This window comes from Pithys albifrons, chromosome 2 (assembly GCF_047495875.1).
Source record: "Pithys albifrons albifrons isolate INPA30051 chromosome 2, PitAlb_v1, whole genome shotgun sequence".
NCBI classification, from domain to species: Eukaryota; Metazoa; Chordata; class Aves; order Passeriformes; family Thamnophilidae; genus Pithys; species Pithys albifrons.
The window spans coordinates 11,546,410-11,566,132 of NC_092459.1; the positions used below are offsets into that span (position 1 = coordinate 11,546,410).

General features: G+C 38.3%; 1 long non-coding RNA gene across 1 annotated transcript; it reads left to right on the forward strand.

Moving 5' to 3' along the window:
* The first annotated feature begins 16,107 nt into the window (after window positions 1–16,107).
* Window positions 16,108–19,493, forward strand: LOC139668265 (uncharacterized). Its single transcript, XR_011697010.1, has 3 exons — window positions 16,108–16,191; window positions 16,960–17,060; window positions 18,844–19,493. It is a non-coding gene; the product is annotated as an uncharacterized lncRNA (long non-coding RNA).
* The last annotated feature ends 230 nt before the right edge of the window (window positions 19,494–19,723 follow it).

The following is a 19,723-nucleotide window of genomic DNA, read 5'->3' on the forward strand; positions in this document are numbered from 1 at the left end:
TACAGTGTGTGTGTGTGTTTGTATAGCCTGGTCTTGCAAACCTTGCTTGCTTTGGATAATCTCCACTTACACCAGTATTTATACTGAAGTGAATGGAACTACATACATAAGACACTACTTGATGTGAGCAGTGGATGGTACAGCCAGGCTCTTTGTAGGTACTGCATGGTGTGATTTTTCCCTTGCAACAATAGCCAGCTTCAAAAGAAAGGGCAGGTAAAGCAATGTCTTTCGAGCACCAGCCCTTTTGAAGCCACACACTGGAGTCTCAGCTCCTAATTCAGTATGTACAACCTTCATGCAGAGCCCAGATCACCTTTCACTGTTCTGAAATTGTATTCATTTTTGAGTCTTTAGTGACAACCATATTTGTGAATAGGGATTTCTTCTGAATTTTATTTGTCAGCATGCATTTGCAAAAGAAACTGGCCTAGGTTATTAGGCTGTTATGAAGTGCTGTAACTCTATGTATGTCAAAAAGCTACAGGTATCTGATGTAATACACACAAAATCTTAACTTGCATATAGAAAGAATTTTGCTTGAGTGTAACCTGCAAATTTCACCACGAGGTACAGTAGCAATGTCTAGATTTGTCAGTTTTTCGATATTAAATATGCAAAAATTCATATGAAAAGCTGGCAGGACACAGAATCTTTTCAGTATTACTTGTTTTGAGAAGTATTAAACACAGAGAAGTGTGAAACTGTAAGGAAGTTTCTTAAGGCTGAAGACCATTGTTGCCTCAAAATTATAAAGAGTTCTTCACATTCCCTTCTTCCTGCCCATTAGGACCAGTCTTATTTGTCACTTATACTTCAAAACAAGATAGATTGCTCTTTTTCCCCCTATGGATAAACGTGGATTTTATACATACACTTGTCTCAGACATCAGGTTTTAAGTGTGCCAGAAACCTGGAGAAATGGTCTCAGGCTTGCCCTAGAAGTAGGACTACCCTTTCCAAAGTTGCTTGTTTCAATTTATATGGTCAGTGAGGTGCAGTGAGATGTGTGGCACTCAGCCCAATAGATATGCGACAGCTTCCAGTAGAAGATGGAGAGATGCTGTGTAAAGTAAACCTGATTGTATTAATGATCCTCCAGGGCAAAATTCAAGGCTCTGAATGTACAGCTCACCAGTTCTTCTGTACATGCTGAGGTCTGACAGGTCCCCTTGGAGACTCATCCAGCCCTTTCTGTGCTGCACAAGTAAGAAGCTGAGCGACCAAGACTCCATGCTTCCATTTTATTCACATGTTGCTGTGAACCAGTCTGTAAGGATTAGAAAACATTTAGAAGCACAAAAAGTCTAGACAAGGGCCTTTGATTGCCACAGTAGTTTGCAAATCATAACAGGCTAGCACAAGAGAGCCCATAACCTTACGAAACACAAGTGTTCCAGGACAGTTAAGTGGAAGACTTCACTTGCACAATCTGAGAAAAGTTCAGCTCTGAAGTATGACAGGAAAGCTCTTGCTCAATACTGTTGTTTTCACTTTAACTCAAAATGAATAAACAGACTCAAAGGAGTCTGGCTTTAGGACAGATTTCCTGCATAGGTACTCAGGTGATACAAGTCGTTTTGTAAAGAAATGAAACCTTGCCAACTACTTCAGAGTACAGTATTCATTGCTCTCATACCTAAGGGAAAAAAGCTTTGTTACAAATTGTCTTATGAAGATCTTTTTAATTCTCTTCTTACAGGTCAGAAGGTCTCAGTACAGCACTAACTCGAGGCCTGAGAGTTGTCTTCAGAGGTATAGCAATATGGAATCACTACACTATGACAACAGATCAGATCAGATAACATTACAAGACTATGCAATGCTGCTCCTTCTTGAAAAAAATGTGCTATCTCTAAGGAACAAAGAGGCCTTTATTATTCTGTTAAAAGAAGTCTTTTCTTAGACCTTGTCCTACACCTCTCTCAAGGAAAAAAAATACATATATATATATAAAATTATATATACTATATGTAGGTTATAGTTCTTTCATACAGGATAGTCCTCAGGTTTTGACAGAAAAAATTTCCCAGGTTTCCATAGTGTCTGCTATTTATTGAATTTCTAACTGAAGTGCCAACACAGATAATTCAGGATACCACAGGAATTAATAGAGTCAGGCAAAGAGATCTTGACTATCAACATAGCACTGTAAGCAGAGGACATTTTACTTGTGCCTCTCTTCCTACATCACAAAAAACACTTTTCAAAGTGGGAAATTTTATTTTAAGGGATTTTTTTTGCATAATCTACAGACACTTTGACTAAATATGCCAGTATTTTACTAATTCTCAGGTAAATATTCTGAATTTGATATGTAGCTGTTAAACCATCTCTATATTAGAATGCAAATCTTTCTCATTGGAACGCTCCACACCAAACACTTTTGTCAGAATTACTAAACATTAGATTACTGTCATCCTAACAACTTGTGCTTTAATTGCAATGATGTAAGGTAGCTTAGTTTCATTTCAGACCTTGTCACCAGGAGCATGAAAATCAGAGGTAAACAGGAACACAAATATAGTACAAGGTGGTATAATGAAAGATTTCTCTCAATTTGGTAGCTTCATCTCAGTCCTTCATGCTGAATCTGTTGTCTTTTGGATTGAGTTACACGTTATCAATCCACGCTATGACTTATGCCCATAATAAGCAGGTGCTGTAAGACAGTTCAAAAAAGATTTATGAAGGATACCTGATAAGGCATACAGAACTAAGTTTGAAAATATTGATAAAACCTGAATAATCACTTTAAAAAGAAACTCTTATTCCAGATAATTGCATTAAAAAACCCCAACAACAACAAAACAAACAAACAAAAACCCAAACAAAACCAAATCCAAAAAGCTGATATTGGTATTTAAGAGGATGGGGCTAGGAGTGGTGGGAGGAGAATCTTTCTTTAACTAAAACCAAAAACATTCTTGGATTAGTTTCGGGTTCAATTCTGCAAATTGCCAAGTTTTCTGGTCCCAATTCAGTAGATTACTTAAGCATGTGCTTAAGTTTAAAGCACATCAGCAATTCCAAAGAAATTATCTGACTCACACATGCTTAATAAATGTCTGGGCTAGAGCCAGGGATCTCAGCACTTACTAGTATTAAGACCTTCGTTTCCTAATTCAATTAATAGTAAGAGGTAGATTGCACAGAAAATAAAGCCTCCTACAAACCTCCATGCAAGCTTGGAATCACAGCTGGATCTGCTGTAACCCACATACCTCAAAGCGTGACTCGACTATCCCTACCATCCCTATGATGGTACAAAGCTGGCCACAATGTTCCTGCCCTCCCAATGTTCCCCCTGTCAAGGGTGAATCATATTCAGTGTTGTTGAAATTCCTAGTTATCCAAACAAGCCATAATAGAAACATTTGAACAGAAAGAAATTTTGAGTCATGTAGGTGGCTTTCTTGTGTGGGAAACTACCCGCTTTGTATCTATGTGATTAGGAAAGTCAGCTTCTTTTGCCTCTGGCTGTGAGGCAAGCAACAAAAACCACATTCATGTTCCTTTTCCTTCCTTCTCTCAGCAACACAGAAGGAGGGAAAAGATTATTAACATCTATGTTATAATAAGGTTAGGAGAACACATTCACTGTCAGGAAAGCATCTCTTCTAACAATGGGAACTTTTTCCAGAATTTTTTATTGATAACCCTGTTCTCACATCCAGATAGACAAAGAAAGTGGTATCTGAATGCTGATCAGTACCCAAAGAATCATGCCGGGATACCAGCAGTATTGCTCTGGTGTTCAGCAGTACACCAAACCCTAGCTGGACATGGTATCTACCCAAAACTGACTAGATTGACTAGAAAAAACAATGCTGGCTAGAGATGCGGAAGAGAGTCCAACAAAACTGTACTATTCTCTATGAGTGCCTTTGTGGTCTCTGGAACACTTGGATATAAATCTCAAAACAGAAGAGTTTTCATCAATGACCAGAAACTAACAAATCAGCTTTGGAAAATTTTATAAAGCAAGTATGAGGAGCAGCATGGGCAGTAGTCCAAGAGGGTTTCTCTGAAAAATTAAAAAAAACCAGCCAGGAGACCTGAGTACCACAGGCAAAGATATCAGACAGTAGCTTCTCACAGCAGGATGGAAATGATATGACTGGGGGAAAAACAGGCCAGGATGAGATTTTAGTTGAGGCAGATCTGGAGTGAAACAGCAGATCTGGAACATATCAAAAAACAAGGAGGGAGAATGGGGGCAGCAATCTATGAGACATGTTGAAAGCACAGGGAGGACATAATTTCAAAACCAGCAAGCTGTGAACATGGCTGTGTGGAACATGGCTGATGAGCCAAAACCCTGTTCAGAGTCATGTTGGCTGAGCAAGAGGGGAGCACAGGGAGAGGACTCTGCTGGGATGTGGGAGGTCTGCAGGCCAATATGAGGCCAGGGATAGCAGGGAAAGGCTTTTTCTTGCCAGGCTGGGAGTCAGGCTCTGCATGGGAAGCATTACTATGTAAAAAACAATATTCCAAGAGGAGATAGATGCACTGGATATTCAGACTAGAATTTAAACTTTTCCCTGCCCTGCTCATCTTTGACAGCATACTGACAATTGCACTTTCCAACAAGTATTTCATGGGAACTTTACTCGCTACCCAAGAGATTTTATTAAAATCAATATGAAAAACTGGGACACCTTTCCAGAAGAGGACTTAACAACAGGTTTGCATCAGTTTTGCTTGGAGCCTTTGGGCTGCATTTTCAATCTAAGTATGCAGAACAATGTCTGTTGAAAGTGCTAAGCTGAAACTGGTGACATCAGCAGCAGCAAAAGATGAGAATTGCTTTCATGCTGCTCTCAGCAGCCTTCTAGAAAAATGATTAATCATAAGTGCAAGAAAAAGTTGTCATAAAGCCTCAGCTGTTTTACCATAAAATTATACTGTCTATGTTATTTTTTAGTTATGGACTGACTTTTTTATTTTAAATTCAAACAAAGAGTAGGTAATTATAAGAGATGTTTGCATATAGGCTCCCAAAGTGTGGATAAAACCTTTCAACACAGTGAAATACATTCCTAAGTGTATGTACTTAGTGTCTGTCTTGTAATAAGAAGGAAATTTATACAGAAAGACAAAAAAGGAAATCATCTAGGATACCACTGGTCACATCCCTATTGTCATGTTAGATTAGAGACAGTAAGCCCAAGGAAATCTATTTATATTGCCATATACATAGACAAGCTGCCTGTATTAGTACACGTATAGACCTATACCTTACTGTGGTGTGGATGACATCGACAGTCAGGGGTGAAAATTTCAGAGAAACTATCAAAAACTGAAGGTCAGAAACACTATAAAATTCCACTTCTAAGCAAACACCTATGCAGAGCAGGACCGAATGCTCACAAATGTTTTCTGGTGGTCAGATCCAAACAGAACAGTCTGAAGATTAATGGTCATGAAAATAGAAATGTTCTCATAAAAAATGTACAATTTGAATCAAGAAAGCATTTAAAAATTAAAACACTTGCAATTTTGTTTTGTGTTGCACAGACATACAGACAGGTACTCACTTGATATCCATAAGAAGTATACAAAGAAAAGTGTCTAAAGATCTGGCCTATATCAGCACCAACATTGATGAGGAGTCTTTAAAAACCACAACTGAAATAGTGGGTTTAAAAGTGTTTGTGGGGTTTTTTTTTTGCTATTAAAATATTTATGTCTTTAAACAGAAAGTCCTTCCTTCCTTCCTTCCTTCCTTCCTTCCTTCCTTCCTTCCTTCCTTCCTTCCTTCCTTCCTTCCTTCCTTCCTTCCTTCCTTCCTTCCTTCCTTCCTTCCTTCCTTCCTTCCTTCCTTCCTTCCTTCCTTCCTTCCTTCCTTCCTTCCTTCCTTCCTTCCTTCCTTCCTTCCTTCCTTCCTTCCTTCCTTCCTTCCTTCCTTCCTTCCTTCCTTCCTTCCTTCCTTCCTTCCTTCCTTCCTTCCTTCCTGCCTTCCTTCCTTCCTCCCTGCCTTCCTGCCTTCCTTCCTGCCTTCCTTCCTGCCTTCCTTGTGTGTAAATGCAGATTTGGAAACCATTCCTGAAAACATATTTTTTCTCTAAACTACTTTTAAGGTTTTCTTTGAGTACAAACTACTTTTGTGTATGTTTTCTCTAGCAAAGAATAGTCTATCACTTTACCCTTTGCAGTTACATTTTATATTCTTGAAGATTATCTTGACTAAAAACTATTGATTTCTTCAGTATTTCCTCCAAATAAAAAGGCCATACTTACTACATCTCTGATCATTCCTGCTGGTTTCTTTTGGAATCTCTTCATTGTTCATATGTCTCTCAACCATCTATTCATGCTCTTATTTCTCAGTATTTTTACTGTTTTTCTGAAGTCAGGTCTTACTTTTGAAAAAGCTATTTAGCAGACAAAAAACTGTGAGGAAAACCACAATGTTAATTGGATCCCTACCTTAGAGCTTTTTGAGAAAAGTTATTCAGTACATGCAGAGAAAATAATAACCATTAAAAAAATCATGCATTTCACATCACAGTTATATACATTTATATGGTCACAATCACCATGAGAGTCCCTCACAAATTTTAGTACATCCTGCAGTCCCTTTTGATACAAGGAAGTACTATTACTGCCTTGCTAGCAGCAGGGACACATCAACAATTTTATATATATATATATATCTCAACACACTTGTCAACACATACAGATACACATCTGCACACAATTATATGTATTTTTATATATATTTATATAAATAATATATTTCTACATATTTATATTCCTTATTCTCATGCTATAATGTGGAAACAGCTAAATTATTTCTGAAGTAGCTAAAATACATATGTTTAATCCAGGCAATCTGCTGAGCAAGCAAAGAAGATTTATTAGCTTGTGTTAACATGGTTATTCTGTTTCTGATGCATAACCAGTTTAAGATACTCCAGGCAACCCAGACTTATGTCCTGACAAAATGCTTGAGAGCTGTTATCAAAAGATCTGCAGTAAATGAGCATGTCTCCCAAATTCCACAATTCCTGCCCAAATCACTCACAGTCCTTCCTCTTCATTTCCTTTGGGGTTTTTGTTTTTTTTTTTCCTTAGGAAGTTTAACAACACAAGAGATAAAGCAGAAGTAGAGGCAAAAGACATGTCACCTCAAGTTGAGGTTCTTTCCACACTCTCAGAACAGCTCTTTCATCAGAGAGGAGGGACCCACCCTCTCTTCTGGGTAAGAACAGCATGACTCAAAGTCAACTAGCTGAGACTCGTGGCACAAAAACTTGCACCAAATACTCCATGTAGGCCTAATTACTATCTGTGGCAGGAATAAAAAAATACTTTTGAGGATGGGAGACGAGTCTAATGACAATTGATGTAGGAAGGCAGGCCAGGCAGGTAACTTTGTCCTGGCACATCCACAATAACTCCATATTTTTACCATGGAACGGTGCTCACACAAGGAGGCTGAGCTCCTAAGACGGTCAACAGAACAAACGGAGACCCTGCAAGAGTGACCAGAAACACTAACATGCAGTGCCTGTCTGACCCATTTCAGCTGCCTCTCCAGCTGGCATCAAGTTGTCTGCCTTGCTCTCCAGGTTATTCCAGTTGCACAGTTGTGTGATAAAACAATCAGAAATGAACCACACTCCTAGTCTTGTCCCACATTGCTTTTTAGATTTAGACTGTGAAAGGAAGGAAAAGCGCACTGTATGCACAAAAAGTCTGTAGGACACGCAGTTGAGGGATATGGATTCCCAGAAAAAATTGAAAATATTGGATCATTTGGGATGTTAATTCGTTTCTGAAAAGTGACTTTCATCTGAGGTCTGGACAAAATTCAATTTCTCATTTCATCATTTTTGAGTGATTTAAATTTCTGCCTGAGTGAAGACTGGCTAAGAAACTGAGGGCACACAAAGACCAAGATCTGGGACCTGCATGCAATGTGAATATGTAGATTAAGTTAAGCTGTTTATTGAAAGATAATCTATATCCACCATGCATTCTGTATAAAGGAAATTTCCAGTGGACTCTCTCTCCTCAGTACTGGGTTACATGGCAGAGCTGAAATGTCTCCAGCACTAAATGTATTGCATTTCCTCATTTACAAAATTATCTGTATGTGTAAAACATAGAAACAGAACCCTTGCAGAAAAGGTCTAATTAATCACAGTGAGTAAGTCACACCTTATTTACACATTTTTCATTGATATCACAAAGCCCATTCTCACTTTTCCTTTTGCCCAGGCATTCAGTCACACCATAGCTAAAAGAATTGCTCAGAATTGTTGTGTATGAAACTAAAACTATAAATTGCTTTTTTACCCCTGCAGCTGGCACTATACTATGGGTGAAGCCTGTACATGGAATGTAGTCATTCAGACTGTATGGTGCTAGTAAAACACCTCATCATTTGAAGAATAAACCTGTGGCATTTTGAGGTGAATTGTCACAAAGGTCAAGAGCCTTCTAAATGCATTTTTAATAAAACTACCAGGTTAATTCTATGTACATGCATACAAGTCTAAAACACAGAGTCAGGCAGTTCCCTGGCAGCCAAATGACATCTTGCAAGCCAGGTTTCTCATTTACATCGAAGACATGGCTTTTGAAAAGACCAATCACTAGTTGCTGTTAGTTAAAAAAACAATCTAGTAGGTTTGTTTGGGGCTTTTTTTCCAGCTGGGTAGATGGAGACAAAAGTGGGAGAGAAACAGCAGCAGCTGCATCATCTTTCTGCCCAAGCAATAATAATGGTTACCCATCCGGACAATTTCTCAGTTGGCAGGTCTTTAGTTCTGCTCTTAGAAACCATTGGTGAAACTGGGAAAGGCAAGGAGGGAGAGGTCCAGAAAGGCCAGGGAGAGATACCTCAGAAAGAAGGAAGAAAGAAAGTCAAACACTAGAAAAGAAGAGATAGTATCAGGAAGAATAACTGAAATTTGAGGACTCTCATTTCTCTGATCTTTATTCATTTCTCTTTTGCTGGCTTAGCAACAAGTAGACTTCCAGTGCATAGACATGAACTTTGGAAAAGTTATTCATTAGGCATTCACAAAATGAAAATGGATCCCATTTTAAAGTCTGTTGCCCTTGGCAGTAAATTGTATTTTCATGACTCTGGTAATGTGGAAGTTTGGTCACCCCGTTGGTTTGCACACTGTCCATTGCCTGACGAGAGGTGGCTGACTAATCAGAAAGGGAAACCTGGGGACAAAGACACAGAAATTACTCAAATCTCAATTCTGCCCAGTTGTACTAAAACATGTAGCTAAGGCCATGTACTGCTGCTGAAAATTCAAGGCTTTGTTTTTTGCATTACTGAAACACAATTAGCAGATTTTCCTCTGAACACTTTTTTTTTTTTTTTGCGGGGGGGCTAATTTATGACAATAGGTGTATTGCATTGTTATTCCTTATAGTTACTGTGTTCTACACTCAAGAGGCAAATGTTAAAATCTTTTCTGTTTTTTCTTCTTTTTCTCCACAAAAGAACTAGATGATTTTTCTTTGTTTTGTACTCAGAGTTTGGAAAGCTTTTATATAAATCAATTTGTCTGTCAGCCCCTACAGGTACTTCAGCTGTTTAAACAAGGTAGTTCCAACCAGGCAAATTTGTATGCAAAGAGATGGCCAAGAATAGGACTTATCTCACCTAATCTAAGAGATAGGAATCTAATCTACACAGTTGTCTAGGCTACACTTCTGTTGTCAATTGAAAGAGGCAGAAGTCTAAGATAGGAGGTATGAATCACCCCTCCGGAGGCGAGTATCTCTCTCCTTTGACTGTAGCGGGAACCTAGGAAGGTTGGTTAGACTAGACATCTAACAATAAAAAGATCAAAACTGTGTGGGTTAAACCACATTTGAAGTGCAGGAAGACTATGCTGAAATGAGTACAACTATTCCTCTGGAAAAAAACCCCACCTGTACAAATGTTAAAATCTTTGTATAATAAGGGTTTTACACTATCAGGTTTTTAATGGCAAAGATTATTTTTCATGTGTTTAGAGGAATGCTGATTTAATCCCTGGCTGGTATTTTTCTTGGTAAAATTAGAAAAGGATGCAAATCAGAAAGATCAAATGTAGGAAGAAAATTATTTAGAGTCACTTTATAAAGTATTTTAAAAGGTAACTTTTGCTACCCTACCTTATCCTTCATTCACTGCTAGAGCTGGTCAATCTGCTTCTGAGGCAGCCTCCACCAAAATCAGTGGAAAAAAGGATTGGATAGTAAAAAGGGCAGTATAGAGGTGTTTGGGAATATCGAACTTAAGAAGAACACATTACTCTTATATTTCAGCAAAAATGAATGATGATACATCTGCTCCCTTGAAACTACAGGAAGGAATAGCTGTGATGCTGCCTGACTTCCAGGATACTATTGAAATAGTGGTTATTGACAGGAACATTAAGAGGTAAAAATCTTCCTTGAGAATATGTATTGCAAAATTATCAACAGAAGATAAGGACTTGGCCTCATATGCCTGAAGACCATTTTGAGATCTGATTAACATGGATTCTGAAATGAATATTCAAAGGTACATTTTTCTCTACACTACCAAATCATGGAATGTTTGCTTTAATTTTGCAGGGACAGAAGGAAGCAAATGCCACCCACCTTGAGGCCTCTGATTTCAAGGGACTTCCCTTCCCATTGCATGTGTTTGTGGGGAGCAGAGGCTTTGTGTGTGAGCAGCTATAAAAGCAACTTGCCAAAACCCACTCAGCGGCTATTGCCACCCCACCAAGGCAGATGAGGGTGTGACTGCCATGCTGAGGTACTGAGTCAAGCTGGAATCTGTCCCTGCACACAGACCAGAAACTCAGAAACTTCACTACCAGATGCAGAGTGGTTAGGAAATCCACCCCCATAACCCATGGACAGGGTGCACAGCTGGAGCACAGACACAGACGGAGTCTCCCTGGAGCGGCTGTGGGACACGTGGGATCAGCAAATCCCTGTGACATGGCATGCCCCAAAAGGCTGCAATATGCCCCGTGTTCACAGCAGGTAAGGAATGCGTAGGGAAACATGTACCATTCAGCCAAGGGATCTCCACATGCCACTCAGCTGTCAGCTTTGTTCCGACTGCCTGGAATCAGGTGGAATTCACTCAGCACTGCAGGGAGACAGACTTCACCACTTTGTGACTCACTCTTGATCGGGGGGAGTAGGAACAGCAATCATTTATGACTCACTATATTGTATAAGGCTATGGAAAATCATTTGCCTGCATACTGTACAAATACATATTGGAAGTATATTAAATATGTTGAAGTAATTGGAACACAATTAAAATGTTCTGAAGCAAAAGAGAGAAAGGTTACTCATTACCAGTATTCCCTTTCACAGAGATAACCTATTAGCAGAAATTTGCAGTATTTTCCTTTTGAAGTAGTTAAGGCTTGAAAATTCTGGCTAGAAATAGAACTGTGTGAATAATTTGGGGTAGGGGTTATATTCAAAGAAAAACTAGCAAAGTCTGTGTCTTTCTGACAGTATTTTTTTCTTACTTTTTCTTGGAGTAACTATTCCTAGCATAAGAAAAATGGAAGTTCTTCTGAAACAGTAGGAACAAATATATTTTGAAACTGTCCCTCTAAAAGCAAAGTTATGCAAAAGCCTAATGCCCAAACCACTGTTTGAATAAAACAGAATGCAAATGGTATGTTACACAAGAGGGAAAGAAACCATAGCCTGAAGGTCGGGGTGCTGGTCTATGAAGTTCTTTGCTTTCACAGAATTTAAATGAGGACTTTAGAAAAAAATCTCTTAAGCCCAAATCTTAAAAAAAAATCGAGGTACCTGAATCCTGTAGGAGAATTCAGAACCTGGAGTTAGCTGACCAGGATGGGGCAAGTGATGGCAATATCAAGGAGAGAGCTGTGTTCGTACAATGCCCTTTTCTTCAGATCAAAGCCATGAAGAGCAATACCGTTTCAAGTATTTTTAGCTGGAAATGAAAAAAATCCTAACAAAAATTGCTAGTTTGAGACAATTAGTTCCCCGAAACATTGCACCATGGGATCAGACAAACCCTGTGAGAACACCATGAGTGGTGGGAGTATGAGTACAGGAGCCAATGCTATTCTTCTATGCTTCAATCTGAAATCCCAAACAGGTCAATTGACAGGGAGAAACTACTTGTTATGGCCCAAAACTAAAGCTAAACTAAAACAAGTACAGGCAATGGTTAGCTGATGGCTAGGTAATGTCTATCACAGCAAAAACAATCTAAAATTAGTTCAGGCCAAGACAAGCCCAGGCACATTTTTAATCCTTGCACTGTCAGACCAACAGAAAGCCCCTGACCTTTTACTCGTAGTGGCAAAAAATCATATGTACTTGGCTACAAAATAAGGGCTAGGAAACAGGAAGAGTAGGTGATCTTTCCCCATCATCAAAAGCAGATCTATGTAGGACTGCCTTAAATGTGTGTGGTGTAGCTGAGGCACTCTGTATCCTGAGTTTGGCCTTTTAAAATAATCCTTGTTAAATTAGAGAAATTACACTGTTCTGTCAGAAAACAGGCTTATTTCCAAATATCTGGCATTAGGTCAGAGCTTTGCAAAGAGGTTGATATCCTACTCTCCTGCTCATTGGCTTCTTCTACAAAACATGCGACCTCTGTGCACGTTACTGTCCCCTTTGTCACATGAACCATTAACATGTGAAAGAAGCCCCTCTCTTTCCTTCACAGAGCACCCTACCCCTGTGGAAGAGGGTATCTCTTAGTGCAGCCTATTTGGGGCATTTCTGATGTAACATTTTGCAAGCTCCCTGGGACATTGGTGACATCCCAATGTCACCGAGCATAGTCCATTCACTCAAACCCGTCTAGTGCTGATTTACTCCTAAGCTCAGCAAGTGAGAGCTATCCCTCTGTCAGCTAAGAGGCATGTAAGGCAGAGCTTAAAAGACTCAATGAGTTTCACACAAAAACTATAATACAACTTCTCCACATTATCCATTTGAGTGGGCTTGCTTTTTATTTCTTAGGCAAGGGCCCGACTGATATCCCAGAAAAGCAGATGATAGGACTTTAAATTTTGAAATTTGTCAGGATCTTATTCTATTAATGTGTGAAAATAAATCTAGTGTAAACCAGAAGTTTTTTAAAAAACTTTATAATACCACAGGCTTATACCTCAGTAAAGCACCCAAAACAATACTGAGAGAGATCAAAATTCAGCTTTTTACAAGAGACAAAAAACCTTTCTGAATATATCAGATGTAAAATGGGACTTGCATACTACCTGAGCAGGGGAAATAAAGGAGAATTATTAGTCTTAATCTTATAGGAAAACATCCTGAAATTGCTAATATAACCAGGTAAAGCCACTACATTAAATTAGTAACTGGACTAATTTAAAAGATTAGTCTCAGAATGCTGCTTCAGAATAGACAGAAAGTAGTAAAAACATTATCCACTTCTCCAGTGTTTTCTAGTGATTTCAAAGTTTTTAGCAGACAAATAAACTAGATGATATTGTAAAAATTACTATGATTACTACAGAACAGGTATATAGGAGACCAAAGAGCAGTACAGTAATAACAAAATTGCATCAAATAAAATAAGGAAAGGAAAATGGTTATTGCAAACTCTGTGGATTTCAGATGAAATGACAATATTGATTTGTGGCCCAGAGGTCAGAGTAATAAAATATGGGACAAACATACCCATCTTCCTTGATTTGAGGAAAACAGTCCAGTCTCAAAGGAGTTTTTAAATTTTTTCTAAAGGAAAAAAAATATGAAGGAAAGAGGACAGGTTATTTCAATAATTTTTTTTGCACCTGGAGCAGTTGCATAGAAATTATTTTTGTATACCTAAAAACACATAGAAGCTTCACACAGAAAAAGAGGAGCAACAATGTCCAGTGTTGTATTTTTCATAACAAGATAATGAGATATGTAATCTGAGGGATAGACAAGGAATGACCTTCAAATTTAGGTGGAAAAACAGAGGTTAGCCACCACATTCCCTAACTCCTCATTCTGCTAGAAGAATAATTTCACAGGATGATATGAAGTCATTTTAGCTGATCCACATGTAAGTGAAAGGGCTAAAGAACAGAGACCTCTTATCTGTTAAGATTCTGGAGAAAGATGAAAACTAGATTTTTTTTCTTCAAATTCATATTTAATCTGTTATACATGGTAGATGGGGCACAAAATATTTTTTCAATTAAATAGATTAAAAATGTAGCTGGTTATTATTCAAAGAGATGAACAAAGTCCTGTCTGTTCTATTATCATGCTCATATCTGTTCTGGTACAGAATGTGTGATTGCTCTCTGTATCAACTACTGCACATTGTAGTGATCATTGAGAAAAATAATTAAAAGGAAGGCTAAGGATGTGGTTAAATCCTAACAATGTCACTCTGGGATCAACATGCGTATATCATGTGTAGTGTTATGGAATGAACTCATGAGACCAAATTAATTTTCTGTTACATCCCTGGATACTTCTGGAGACTTTGGCAAATTCTTGCTGATTTTGTTAAGTATTATCTTAATATTCAAATTCATGAAGCACTTGAAGATGCCCTAGGTTTAGTAAAACTTGTTTGTACTCAACATTTTTGAAATTCAGGTCACTACATCTCTATATATAAAGCACCTCACTAGGCTGGCCTGATTTTTGGGAGTGCCAAGCTGCCACAGTTTTTACTAAAGTCAGTGGAAATTATAAGTGCTCAGTAACTGGAAATTCAGCAGTCTTTTTTCAGTTTTTTTAGCTGTATCTGAAAGATTTTGGCTAGCTAAAAATAAAAATCTTAAATTGAAAATTGGTCTTGTAACCTCATAATTAAACAGAAATTTGGGTAATTGTATTAAAAGAAGGAAACAGCACATGGGTCATTGAGATTGAGGCAGAAAAGCAAGTTCGTCCTCAGTTTCTTGGATTCATCTACTGTCTTTAATATTAAGAAAGTATCTCAACTTTCAGGATTTTTCCTGAGGTTTCATTCATAATGTAGTAAAAAATAATACATACTCTTCTATTGGTATTTCAAACAATGGTGAGATCTGGTGTCATATTTAAATACTTATCAGAATAAAAAAATTGTAGGGGAGGTGAGGACACAGGTTGAAAATTTCACTTGGGAAACATTCTCATTTCCACTGAAGTCAGTGACAGAATTCCCACTGACTTCCAAAGGCAGCAAAACCAAGTCATCACAAAAAAAAAGCATAAAGCATAAAGAAGCATCCCAAGCCTAGCGAGACTTCATTACATAATTTTAAAAATATAAAGGATAAATCCAGACATCTAAATGACATATACATGTGTTATGCACTATTAATAAGTGATGAGAAATACATAAATGAAACCAAACATGCCCGGTGCACCACTGCTCTTCACAGGATGTGAGTTCGAAAAACCTAAAAATAGAAAAGATGATTTTATGTGCAAGTGCCATGAAGGAGTAGTGGCTCAACAGAGGAAGATGTAAACAGAGAACCAATGCAGTCCCTGCGGGGGTGTGCCAATGTGAGGGAGGGCACAGCTTCTCTCTCTGTGCATAACATGAAGAGACCCAGGTAAGGCACAAACAGCACACATCTAAAACATAGCAATAAATGCTCTCCCACAGTGAATTATAGCTGATTCTTTTTCTTCAGTTTTGATTTTTCTTTTGTCCCTGAGAAGCTGCTGGCTACTGGCTATTTAAGGGTCTTGGATATGTCAGTTTGATTCCTATTTTTTGTGGTTTGCATGTCTGCTAAATAATTTATGCCATAAAAACCAAGTGAAGCAAGTAAGCTTCTTTTATGCTTCATTCAGGAAGGTTAGTGGTCACCAGCTAGGAAAGGAAAGATGCTCCCAGGAACTGTTCGAGCCAAACACTTTGAAGACCAAGACAAGATCCTTAACTTAATTACATGATAATAAAGAACAGTTGTTAACATCTTGCATTTGAAGAATTAGATGTTCATTCTATTTCTAGTTGGCAGCTGCTGTAGGAGCCCATGGTTCACTGCAATGATGTCAGTACAACAGTTCTAAGCAAGAGCAAACAAAACATCAAGACATATATAGGCAGAGAGCACAACTGTTTCCTCTTAGCTAATGATTTGCCTACAAAACAAAGTCCCACTTGGTTCAATACCTTGACATAACAGTGAAGCACAAGGGATACCAAGGACCTTGATCTTTTCTAGAGCAGCCACAAGAGCCTTCCAACAGACCCTGGTAAGTGTCTGGCAGGTGCCAAAAACAGACATGGGGGTGAGTATGTGGTAGCTGTTGTTCTTTTTTACGTGCTGTATGTGTAGATTCTGTTATTTACAGGCATAAATGCCACAAAAAGTAAATCAGATCATTCCGAAGAGCATTATCTGTTGTGATCATGTCCTCAATTTCTTTTGGACATCCACATCTCAGGGTACAGAGGGTCCTGTATCTAAACTCGGTGAAGAACCCTAACTGCTGGAAGCTGCTGGAGGTATAATATGCAATCCAGACTCTTCTCTTTACAGTAGAATCCAAAATAGTTAAAAATTAAACAGAGAAGGGTAAAAGTTATTGCTTAGTAATGGTGCTTAACAACACTGATTTCCTTGCAGGTTTTATGTGTAGTTGGATTCTTCCTCTGAAGAATATCTCCTCAATTCAGATCACTTGTGTGCCCTCAGGAGGTCTTCTCATTCACTCACTTAATTTTCGAGGTGTCATGTAGAATAAATGTGGATCTGGTGTCAGTATTTCATTTGAGAAGTAAAAATTGAGGAAAGTGTTTGAATGCTTATTTCAAAGGCCAGTGTGAGAATCAAAACAGAAGCCTGAGCAGAGTCAAGAGCTATGGAGATGAGGAAAACCTCAACTCCAAAGAAGGGTATAATGAAGAAGGGTAATATCTGCATTTAAAAAGGAAAGGTTAAAAAACACAACAGGCAGGTGATTTGAAGTGTGTTGTGATGAAAAGTTGAAAAAACAGAGTGCTGTCTTCTCCACATACAGAAAGTCACTGTGAAAGCTAACCAGAAAATATGACAGCAGATAAGAGAAAGATGGTGTTGTGAAAACACAAACTCTACTTGTTCCATGCTACATGACCAAAGGTAAGAAGGTTCCCAGTGGTGATTGTGGTTATCCCTAATGTATCCAGTTGTGGCAGCCCAGAAATCATGAATAGTACAAGAAGTGTCAAAAGAGTCTCAAATGCATGAACTTCAGTGAAGAACCCATAATCCAAAGACTAGGACCTCAAACTAAAACTCACTGTTTAAAATTAAAACCAAAATTTTAGTTTTAGGAAATGTAACAGTAGAAATCTTGGGCTGTAAATCAACAAAATAGTACACACATACCCTGGCGCATACTGAGAAATCCAGGGCCTAAACTCTGCACATGATAACCTTGCACCAGAAAATGCTGAGGACTGTAATATCAAAACACATGACTGAGAACATATCCAGAATTGAAGCTTGGCAGCCATATTCACAGTATCCTTCAGCTGAATAAAGTTTATTGATTAACCTGACTTTACAGAGACCAAGGCTATCCTGACTACAAAGTTCAGCAGATCATTCCATGAATGGACTGTACTGTATCACATGGATTTACTGCCACAGACAACCCTTTTCAGTGATTTTGCAGCGTTGATTTGTCCTTAGAATACATAAAACAGCAGAAATCTGTTTTGAGTTGAGGTAGCTATACAGATTTGTACCAGCTGAAGATTTGGACTATGGTATGACCACATTCCTTTCCTGCATGCAATTTAATATTGCTGGTCTGCAAACAGCTGTTGGAACTGACATATGGCAGCTAAGGGCAACCACCTCCCTTCTAATGAAACAAAACCTTGCCACATGCAATAGACAGTGACTTGAGATTCCACCCTGCGTCCTCTGGAAAAACAGGTAACATTCATATGAGAAAGATTAATATTTAACCTGTAGTACTCTACTAGTAATTGATGCATTGTGATATCAAACGAAGAGACAGTATCTGCAAAAATGAACCCACTTGTGGCTTCTGTAATTAGAAAAAAACGCAGATAAGATGTGTATTTATGGAAATGTGAGTAGGAGCCATCAGATTCTCCCATGCCATGCAAATATTGCAGCTAATCTTCCTTTCTACACAAAACTATTAGGTAATGAAGTCTCATGCATATGAGGAGACCTTGCTTAGGTTAGAAAGCAGAAAAGCCTGCATTAAATAGTGTAAGAGTGAAATAACTGCAACCTCGATACTTCTTCATGATTCCCACATTGAAAACCACTTTTCCATGGATAAGAAGCTGGGTGAAGAAGATGTCTGTCTATTCTGAACTTATAATGATTCCACTTTACTGAATTTCTACATTACCTGATCCAAAGCCTATAAAGTCAACAGAAAACTTAAGGTGGAAAATTTATTCTAACAATAAATGACACGAAAACATTTGCAGCAGGAAAGCTGTTTGTTCAGTTGAATGGTTACAGAGATCAGAACACAGACTATTTACTTGGCCAGCTGAGACTTCCACCTTCTTCACAGCACCAGAGTAAAATCTTGCAAACAATTAAGAGTGTATTGGAAGTTTCAGTGAAAGACAATGATGGTTAAATGCCATCAATGAGGGATTCAGAAGACAGACTGGGAAGGAAGGAAAAGCTGTAAATCAAAAGCAACAATTGGCATTTACTGGTTTTATAGCTTTTCAAAATATGCAGGATCCTTGAGAGGAGACTATAACCATACTCATCTGAGTGGTAACTGATGTTAACAAGTTGTAAAGTGGGAAGGTGGAGGTCAACAAGGTCAGACAGTCACCCTTTTTAATAAAGCTGCACTTAATGGCTGAGACTTTCCTGGCAGTCCTCAAAACCACTTCTTAACAACTCTCGTCTTTAGGTATCTCAGCATAAAGCAGAGGAGTCGTTTGATACATCAGGCCTAAGAAGATAATTCTGATGAAAGCAGAGTCTGGCAGTAAAGGCAGCGGCTAAACTGAGAATCTCAGGTTGGCTCTACTGGTAGAGCATGATGCACAGCGTCTAGTCACTCATTATTGTGATGATTTGTAAATTATTTCATTTGAACACAAGAAATGTGAAAGTAGTCCTGGAGGCACCAAATCTTTCAAGAAGCAGGGATGATGATGTGCCTTAACAAGTAGCTGTGCTTTAAAATCTGCTAAATCACAAGGTAAGCAACAAAATAATCTAGAGGAGCAGTAACTGCAATCACAAGACAGCCTGCAATCAGCACAGAAAATTTTCCTTGAATTCATTACAGCATTCTAGCAGAACTACTGTTGCAAGAGATGTCAACAAGAGATTCTGTTACATACTGTCTTTCCAAATTACAGGAATAATCCTAGCATGTGGAGTAAGATTTAGTTAGGAAACTAAACTGAGGAATTAGTTCAGGTTATGTAAACTCTGGGAAAAAAAACCAAACTTTTTTCCTTGCTTTTAATCTGTAATAAGAATTCTCAAAAATTGTAATGGGAGAATCATTCTGATAACGGGCCATTTTGATGGAGGTATATCTCTCTCTATATATACACGTACACATATGTTTCCTGTACTCTGTTTGATAGCTTGCATCAAATTTAGATTGAATAAGCATACCTAAAATAATCTCAGATAAAGAACAGAATTTCAGAGACTTTCTCTGTCACCTTTACAGCATTCCTGTTTACTGTGGACTACATGTTTGAAGACCCATTCTCAATGTTATATATTCAAGATATTGCTCTCTGACATGGTTTAAGATGGATCATATGTTA